The sequence below is a fragment of the Curcuma longa genome, chromosome 5, assembly GCF_044706935.1.
Source record: "Curcuma longa cultivar G26 ecotype Majalengka, Jawa Barat chromosome 5, ITB_CL_G26_1.1, whole genome shotgun sequence".
NCBI lineage: Eukaryota > Viridiplantae > Streptophyta > Magnoliopsida > Zingiberales > Zingiberaceae > Curcuma > Curcuma longa.
Window position 1 is genome coordinate 1,152,815 of NC_133865.1, and position 9,736 is coordinate 1,162,550.

Genomic DNA, 9,736 nt, shown 5'->3' on the forward strand with positions numbered 1-9,736 from the left:
GTCAGGGATCCCCAAAATGATGATGATTATGTTTATTTATTAAGCTAAGTATTTTCAAAAAGGCAAATGATGACTAGGTTGCATGTCTGTGATGTAAATGTCAATGATTGATTATGTCTGTTTAGGAGATGTTGGTATGCTTGTATGTTTTAATGTTATGCTTTTATGTAACGATGGATTTTGTGAGTAGGAAAGGAACTTACTAAGCTTTGTGCTTATAGATACTTTCCTTATATTGCAGATCCAGTTAACAGGTACTAAGCCAATGGACATTTTATACATAATGGATTTACCAAGACCAACACATGATATTCTTGTAGCATTTCTGGGGTCAGTTCTTCTATTAGGGGGTATGGGAGTTGTATTACTTACCAATCCTATTTATTCTGCTTTTTCGTTGGGGTTGGTTCTTGTTGGTATATCTTTATTCTATATTTCATCAAACTCCTTTTTTGTGGCTGCTGCACAGCTTCTTATTTATGTGGGAGCCATAAATGAGGAGGCAGCAGGACAGGGCTGAGAAGATGTGTGTGGTGGTGACTTAACCAAGCCTTGGCCATGCAAATATTTATTGCATGTTAAAAAAAAATGTTTTAATTTCCATGTTTTATTAATGACTCGAAAAACTTTATCATCTAGAATTGTCATGCAACCTAGGTTAGTTTTATTATTCTGTTATCATATATGAACTTTGTTTATAAAAAGTAGTTATGTTTCCGCTGCAAAGTTTAGTTTTAAATTTCTCATATATGATAGAAGATGAATGTATGAATGGATAGTAGAACTGTAGCGTCCGTCAAGGGCCCACGTAAGGGCGGGCGTTACATTTCAGAACCATGGGCGCGAGCAAATAGTCTGGCGATTGTGTTCAAGCTTCTAAAGGGATTTTTGAGGCCACATTGTGGATTCGGCAGTTTGTTTGACACCAAGCTGAGAGACACGAGGAAGAGGAAGCAGGGGATGTAGTTTCTGATATTGATTTCTGATTTTTGTTTCTGCAATTCATTCCTCAAATTTGTTTGATCCAATTCCTGTTTACAATGCTTGACTTCTTGTTAGTGATTGGTACTTTAGCTGTTGGATGTTGATAGATTAGTTTTAGAGGTTTTGAAAGCTTGGTTTGATTTCGAGCAATCTGAATTGTTACTGAAATACTGAAAAAAATGAAGATATGGAAAACAAGACAGGTATTTTGTAGAATGAGACTGCCCAACAATTTGAAAAAAAAGGGATGTAGCGCAGCTTGGTAGCGCGTTTGTTTTGGGTACAAAATGTCACGGGTTCAAATCCTGTCATCCCTACCTATTACTTCTTCTATGGACAGTAACGAGGATTAATTGAGAACGATTCAAATTGTACATAATTTTCCGTTTTTTATACTATATGTATGCAAGAAGCATTGGGGTAGATTTCTTTACAGTACAGTTGTATCCCCTGCCATCCGAGCTAAACTTAGAAAATACTCTACCCGAGCTAAACTTGAATCTTTTTAGGGGGAGAGTTGTTTACATGTTTTACCCGGGCAAAACTTGAATCGCGAAGGGTAGAGTTATTTAAGTTTAGATAAGGGGGAGATTTGTCTAACATTCTACCCGGGCTAAATGTGAATCATTAAGGGGATAAGAGGACGACCATGAATTGAGGGGAAGTTCCTATTACTCCTGATTGTTTCTTCTCATCCTTTAGTATTAAGTTTAAAAAAGAGGAGTATTTTTATAAATCAAATTCTAATCTCCACAGATTCTTTTTGATGTTTGACAAAGGGGGAGAGATAGTTCAGTTTAGAAAAAGACCTAACCCGGCTAAACTTAAATCAGGTTGTCAAACAACAAAAAGGGGGAGATTGTTGATGCAGTTTGACCCGGTCAGATTTGAGTCTGGTCAGACTTGGGTCTGTTTTGTTGTTTGACAAGTGAAGTCGAATCAAATACAAAAGATTTAAGTTTAGTTTTACCCGAAACTCTTCACTCATGATACTCTTAATTTGTTTCGCCATCTATGAAGCCTACCATATAGTAAAGATTAAGGAATGCAAGAATTAATTGATTAAAGAATTTCATCATTAATTATGCATGAATCTTATTATGCTATAATGGTAACATACTATGCTTTCATAGAATCAATACATAAAAATAAGAAGCTCATAGAATCAGTACAGGTTCAGTCCAACTGGATTGGTCAGGTTGGACATAGGAACCCATGCTTGGACTCTTGGTTTCTTGGGTTGATTTAATAAAGACATATATGATTTTTTGCTTGGATTTGTGTCCAAGCCTAGATCTCTGGAACCAGCCCTTAGTATTATGTTAGGATAATTAGAGTCCAAAGTAAAGTTTTCCAACGATCATTTCAGATCGTCAATTTAAAGTTTCAACCTGGAATTCTCTTCCTCAAGTTTGACTTGAATTGAGTTTCCAACTTGAACATGTTCAGTTGACAATTAATGCGCTGAGACTAGTATGTAGGTCAACTGGATAACTTGATCTCACAAGTCATGAATATGAGATATTGAGTTGGCACATGAGTATACATTACAGAATGTATACTGAATTGACTTGCCATGAGAAAGTTTCATGGATCATTATATGAGTGTCATAAACTTTCTCATGTGACTATTGGTATGAATAGTCCTTAGGCCTGAAGTCAATACAATTCCCTACATAAGGAGTTATGTACTTTGGTATCGTCAAACGTCACCCGTAACAGGGTAAACTATAAAGGCGATCACTGGGTATGTAACAAATTATGAGAAGAGATATGAGTGATGTAGATGGGATCTATCCATCCCATATAACAGGAATGATATCTTACGACCTCTTGATAGAGTAGGACTACGAAATATATGACCATTATCAAATGAGTCAATATGAGATATTGAGCTCATTTGCTTGAATGAGTCTACTTGGGATCAAGAAACATAAAAATTGATAAGAGGATGACATGGTCTATGTCTTATTGATCAATCTAGATATCGAGGATGGAAAGACATGATCATACATTGTCATAGTCATGAAGGTTATGTCGGATCTCTACATTCTTGTCACTTGGGTAGCAATGATGCATTATTAGATGTCGCTCATTGCTTATGTTTCTAAAATAGATTTTAGAAACATTGCCAACGTTACAAGAACCTATTGGGTCACACATAAATAACACTCTATTTGGAGATGAGTTCATTTTAGTTTGACTAAAAGAACAATTAAGCTCATTAGATGGCCTAGACTTGACTTAGACTCAAATAAGATGGATTTTGATTCATCATGCATGATTAATGTGGATTAATCATGCAATTAAGAAGAGGAAGTTACATGCATGAAAGTTATCATGCATGAGTTGAATTTGAATTAGACTCAAATTAAACCAAGGTGGATTTTGATTCATCATGTATGATTAATATGGATTAATCATCTTGAGGACACGGATCTCTTGAACAGGGGGGGTGTGAATAGCCGTCCACACTTTTTGCTTTACTTGCTTAATCTTTGGTTATGCAGCGGAAATAACACCTTAATCAGAGGCAGATGAAGATCAGCAAGCTAAGACGAGGATTTACGAGGTTCGGAGATAACTTGCTCCTACTCCTCGGCGTGTCCGTAAGGTGGACGATCCCTTGATCTTTCGGCAGATCAGACCCCGGTAACACCAGCTATATTCTTTCTCCTTCTCGGTGGAGGAACCTCTCCACAGCTTTGTCTTAACAGATATGAAAATAAAGCACAAGACAAAGTAGAACTAGAATGCGTCAAAGACTAAGGATGAGAAGAACAACAAAGACCGCCTGCAACTCAGGCCTATCTCTCCAAAAACCAGGACGTTGCTCTTTTTCTTCCTCTAGCTTCGACTTGCAGATTGAGCTCAAGGTTTCTGAACAGCGCTTACAAAGAATGAACGTTCAAAAGTTCTTCCTCAGCCTCTTTTCCAGCTCCTTTATACTTCTGCTTAATTCCAGTACCCAACGGACCTCTGCAAAAAGCTGCAGCTTCCATTTCCTGCCAACTGCAGGTTCTGCCACCAGCTTGCGTCCGCCGTTTACCTGAAATTCTCTTTGCAGAAAAGACAGCTCGAAAGTTGCCTTGGAACTTGTAGTGTTTATTTGAATTTTCCCGCAAACTTGTCCTGTATACCTGCACACTCAAAAGCAGCATTAGAACATTCTAATATCAGGACAGAATATGAGAAAAGGCAATGTGATAGTTATGCACGAGACCAGCTACCAAAGCATTCTCGGATCAATCAGGAGACCGAGCCACCAAGGCCCTCCTCCTGAACACTCAGCTGAGCCACCAAGGCTCCCTGAGGAAGGCCCTCAAGGCTCCTTGAGATCGAGCTATCAAAGCTCATGGTCCCGAGCCGAGCTACCAAAGCTCTCTCGGACCATCCTGGCCATTCGCACCAAGCTTCCGGCCACTCAGGTTCTGAACCACCAAGGCTCCCTGAAATCGAGCTACCAAAGCTCTCGGTCAATCCGAGTCCTGAGCCACCAAGGCTCCTCCTGGACCATCGGAGACGAGCTACCAAAGCATTCTCCATTCGCAGCACAAAGCTCTCGGCTACTTCGGTCCTAAGCCACAAAGGCTCCCTGAACTCGACTAATCTGGAGATGAACTACCAAAGCTCTCTCCATTCGCCCATCAGCACCAAGCTCCTGGCCAAATCGGTCCTAAGCCACCAAGGCTCCTTTTGGACCAATCTGGAGACAAGCTACCAAAGCTCTCTCCATTCGCCCATGAGCACCAAGCTCTCGGCTAGTATGGTCCTAAGCTACCAAAGCTTCTGATGAAGTTAACCTGGCCAAAACCAAGTTGAAAACAAGTTAGCGAGGAGTGGTCGACCACATGGTCGACCACAAGTGCCTGATCGACCACTTGGTCGACCAGCCTGGTCGACCAGGTGGTCGACCAGGAGAGCATGGCTATGGTCGACCATGTGGTCGATCAGCTGGTCGATCTGGTCGATCAAGCGGCTCTCCCCCTCGGCCTCTCGTCTCGGCCTCTATGCCTCTTGACCTCGCTTCTCGGCAGGAACCTTCGTTACTCTCCATTCCGTTCGGCCATGCTTCATTCGGCACATTATCCATTCGGCATTCGGCTAAGTACCCATTCGGTAGTATTCCATTCGGCCGGCCGGATTTCCATTCGGTTCGGCTAGTCTTCGGCTCGGCTAGTCTTGGTATCCATATCTTGGCAATAGACCTGGTCGACCACATGGTCGATCATAAATAACATGGTCGACCACGTGGTCGACCAAGATTTCTCAAGTAAGAAGTAAGAGCAACGTTTTCTAAAGTAAAAGCAAAAGCACTTGAATGCTTGCTTTTGTTTTGAAATAAGTTACAGTAGAGCATGTTATAAAATAGGTGGAATTAGGGAATTAAAAGTTTCCTTTTTCTTTATAAAAGAAAGAAAAGTTAATGGGTATTTTCAAATATTTTCTATTTGAAAAGTTAATGGGTATGTTCAAAAGGTAGTCTCCCTATGCTTCTCGTCTCGGTAAAATCAGCTCTCGTCTCGGCAGGTACTCTCGCCACGGCACGGCATGACAGGTCTTCTTGTTTCGACAGACTCTCCATTCGGCCGTACTCCTTTGTTTCCATTGTTCGGCCAAGTCTATTCGGTCATGTCCTATTGATTTCCATTCGGCCATTCGGCCGTATTTTCAATCGGTCGGGTTTTCATTCGGCTGAACAAGTTCTATTCGGTCATGGCTCTATCCATTCGGTCATGTCATTCGGCATGTCCCTATTCGGCTACACTCCACGCCGGGTTTTCATGACTTCATTTGACTAACTCCATTTGTCAGGTTTCCATTCGATCGGATTTCCATGCCCCCATTCAGCCAGGAGAATTCGGCCGAGTTTAATGCTTAGAGTGTGGTCGACCACAAGGACCTGGTCGACCACGTGGTCGACCAAGAGATCTTGGTCGATCATATGGTCGACCAAAAGGATTAATGCTTACGTACAAGGATTAATGCTCACTTACAAGGATTAATGCTCACGTACACCATGCAAGAGGATCAATACTTTAAAAGGATTAATGCTTTAAGTGCCTCACTTATTAATGCTGCCTCAATTATTAATGCTGCCTCAATTAGGTTTAATTTCATGCCTCGAGGTTTAATTTCCTTCCTCGAGCAATATTGTTCATTTTACAGAAGGCCTCTCATCTCGGTACGGTAATCTATTCTCTCGGCCAAAAAGTTCTCTGCTTAGCACTCGGCATGATCAGAATAAATAGTTCGGCTCGGCCAAAAAACATCTTGCCGTAAACACTTCTCGTTTTACCTCTCGGCTCGGCTAGACAAACGACTTGGCTCGGCTACAACTAAACCTTTGTCAAACAACAAAACAGACTTAGGTCTGACTAGGGTCAGACTGCATCAACATTTACCCAAATATACTTTCACAGTATCTTCATCATGAAAAATTATATTTTTACATTTGCAATGATTACGTGGACAATGTAACTTATCGTCATCCATACAACTTGGATGACGCTTAGTAAATTCCATAAACTCTATGACTCCATCAAAACTCATTTTCTAACCTATTTTGCATCCAAATTTTTTTCATATACATTGTAACCTAAAGAGAAAGAAATTTACAACATTAATATATGTGTAAAGCTAACCTAAAGATGTATATAGTTATAACATAAACTCAATTAAATCATTAAAACATAATACTATTAATAATACTTAAACTTAAATTAAACATGAAGTTTGAACTTCAATAGAAATAGTACCACTAGAAGAGAAGATAGCAAACGGGCTATAGATAAGTGCTCAAAAAATAAAATATCTTTAGAGAAAATAAAAAATGATCCAAAATTAACATCAATCACATTTATAATGCCTTAAATACAATAGTGAAATTCTGTCAATATACCACTTATTCTCTCAGAGCTAATTATGAAACAAAGAGCAATTAATCAATTACTTGTATATAAAAAATATAATAAATTCTTGTTGTATCACATTATGCCCGCGGCTAAGCTTTCGGTCGGTCTACCTCACAGTAAGGGTTGAGGCCATGGCTGAGCTTGTGGTCGTCTACAACTCGGCCAAGACTATTTCCGCACCTAGCCTGCCGGCCAAGATTGCGCGTGCATCCACACAAGCAACCACGTGGTCATCTAGCGCTGAGCTTGCGGTCGACTAGGGTCAAGCTTGTAACTAGGCATGTGGTCGACCAAGGACAAGCTTGCAACCAGCCACGCGAGTAGCCACGAGGTCAACCAGGGTCGAGCTTAATTAATTCCATCCACATGGCCAACCATACGATCGTCTTGGCTTGATATCGTGATCGACCTCCCTTGCAACCAGCTCTGCGGCCAGCCTCGCAGTTGACCCCAAGGCTAACCATAGCTGACGTCGTGCTTGGCCTACGGTGATGAGAGGTGAGAGGAAAGGAGAGGAGACGCTTACCATGGTCGGAGAGGAGATCAGATCAGGGCTAGAGAGGAGATCATGACGGGGTTGGAGAAGAGATCACGCTGAGCAGTTGGAATGAAATTAGGGTTGGGGCAAGGGAGGGATGTGTCAAGACCGAGTAGGGATTCTAGGGCTAACTTTAGTGATTGAACCAAGATTCGATCTCTAATTCAATGACTGAACCAAAGTTTGATCTCTATGTCGATGATTGGGTTTGGCCATTACAAAAAATTCAAGTTAAGTGTAGCGACCGAACTAAATTTTGGTCGCTGATTTAGTAACCGACTCATAGTTCAGTGGCTAAATTAGCGATCAAACTATGGTTCAGTCGCTATATCAACGACCAAACTACAGTTCGGTCGCTATAACAATGGTCGTATTAAAGCCTGTCGCTATATATCGATCGAAATATTATTTCGTTCACTAATTTAGTGATTGAACTATAATCTATCGTTAATTCTATCACTATTTCAGGATATTCGTGTAGTGTTTGGTTAATCTAATGATTACAAAATAAGTTGTTTCTTTCTTTTTAAAATAAAAAAGGTCTTTCACATATATAAAATGTATTAATGATAAAAAAAATTATCACTAAAACTAAATAATTGTTACTAAATTTAGTTGACTATAAATTGATTATTATATTAATTAGTCTAAGTCACACAGTTAAAACTATTAATGGCATTATTAGTTTGATCTATCAAAATGAGAAATTAGTGATAACTTTTTTATTATCACTATAAGAATATTCACGATTAGCGATGATTAGTGATAACTTTTCTTCCAACCACATTTGCATATCCTAATAATATATTTATTTATCTCATCAGAATTATGATCATATACTGGTAAGAATCCATAATTTTCTATTTGGTCAATGATTTCTGCACCTAACTTCATTATGGGTGGTAGTTTTCTAACTATGACATTCTTTAAGAAATTTCTCTTATTTCTCCTGAAAGAGAAATCAACTGGTAAAAATTTACGATGATTATCAAACCAAGATATCTAACCACTGTATGTTAATGAAAATGCATCAGACTCTGTCATGTAATGTGGACATGCTAACTTACCAGTTGTGCTCTATAGGATCGAGTGAAAATGCTGGAAGGGGGGTGAATAGCACATTCTTGCTTTTCACTCATTAATAAGTAATTTGTGCATAAATCAGAGTATGAAAATATACAAAAATAGAAAGTGTAGAAGAAAGTAAGAAGTAAGGACACTTTTATTTACTTGGTTCATAGCCACAGGCTGCTACTTCAAGATCCACGATCTGTGAAAATTTCTGATAGACAATTCACTATAAACTGTTATCGTCCTAAGAGATTAAGTACACAAGCGAACATGTAAATTTTTCGACTACCGAAATATAATTGTAGTGTAGAAGTCGGTGCAGTTCCTCGATGTTACGATGGCATTCTAGATTGTCTGTTTGCATGCAAGAGATCATCGTAGAAGAGTATGAAGTTCTTGTTATGGTTTCCCCTTGCATCTGCTTATAAAGGCTGATCCAGGCGCCTAGAAGTCCTTGTGGGCGCCTCCACATCATCCCGTCGATCCATTTCTGACATTAACTCGGCATCTTTCGGGCGCTTGGATGTTGTCATGGAGGTTGACGGATCAATTTTGACTCCGCATCGCCTTATCTAGATATGGGCGGCTTGAACCTCTCTAGACGCTTGGAGGCTGAGATGTCCCAACCATTAGGACTCTGCCACCTCATCCGCCTCGCTAGCCCATTCAACTGACATCCGGGTACCTGGACCATCCAATAGTCTGGATCTAGATAAGGATGCCCAGAATACAAAGTTTCAATCCCTCCTTTTCTGCATTACAAGTTAGTGCAAAAATAAAATAAACAGGAAGGAAATAATTTTGGTCTGGACTTCAGGTTTCCAATGAAACTCTAGGTCAAAGTGATGCCTACTGTTTCCCTTACCAGGAACGCGCCCTCACCCACTCCACTTAGGAGAAATTAACTTTTACCATCCTTGTCCTCCAGACTCGTTAAATTTTTGCTCAACTTTGATCTTCGGCCCCATGACTTCCACTATTAGACGTTCGGTCCTCTAAGCTCGCCTAGACTTTCCTATCTAGTGTTCTAATCTGTTAACACTTCCTACCCAATCCTCCTAACTAGGACTTTCTTGTCCAGTCCTCTAAACCAGATCTTCCTTTTCTAATCCTCTAGATCAGTACTTCCTTGCCTAGTCCTCCAAACTAGGTCTTCCTTGCCCAATTCTCCAGATTAGGACTTCATTTGCCTAGTCGTGACTAGGACTTTCTTTTGCTACCTGCACAC

At 40.0% G+C, this 9,736-nt stretch overlaps 1 non-coding gene across 1 annotated transcript; it reads left to right on the top strand.

The window, feature by feature from the left end:
- The first annotated feature begins 1,227 nt into the window (after nucleotides 1-1,227).
- On the top strand, nucleotides 1,228-1,301 carry TRNAP-UGG (transfer RNA proline (anticodon UGG)). The gene has a single exon. It is a non-coding gene; the product is annotated as a tRNA-Pro (tRNA).
- Nucleotides 1,302-9,736: the final 8,435 nt, after the last annotated feature.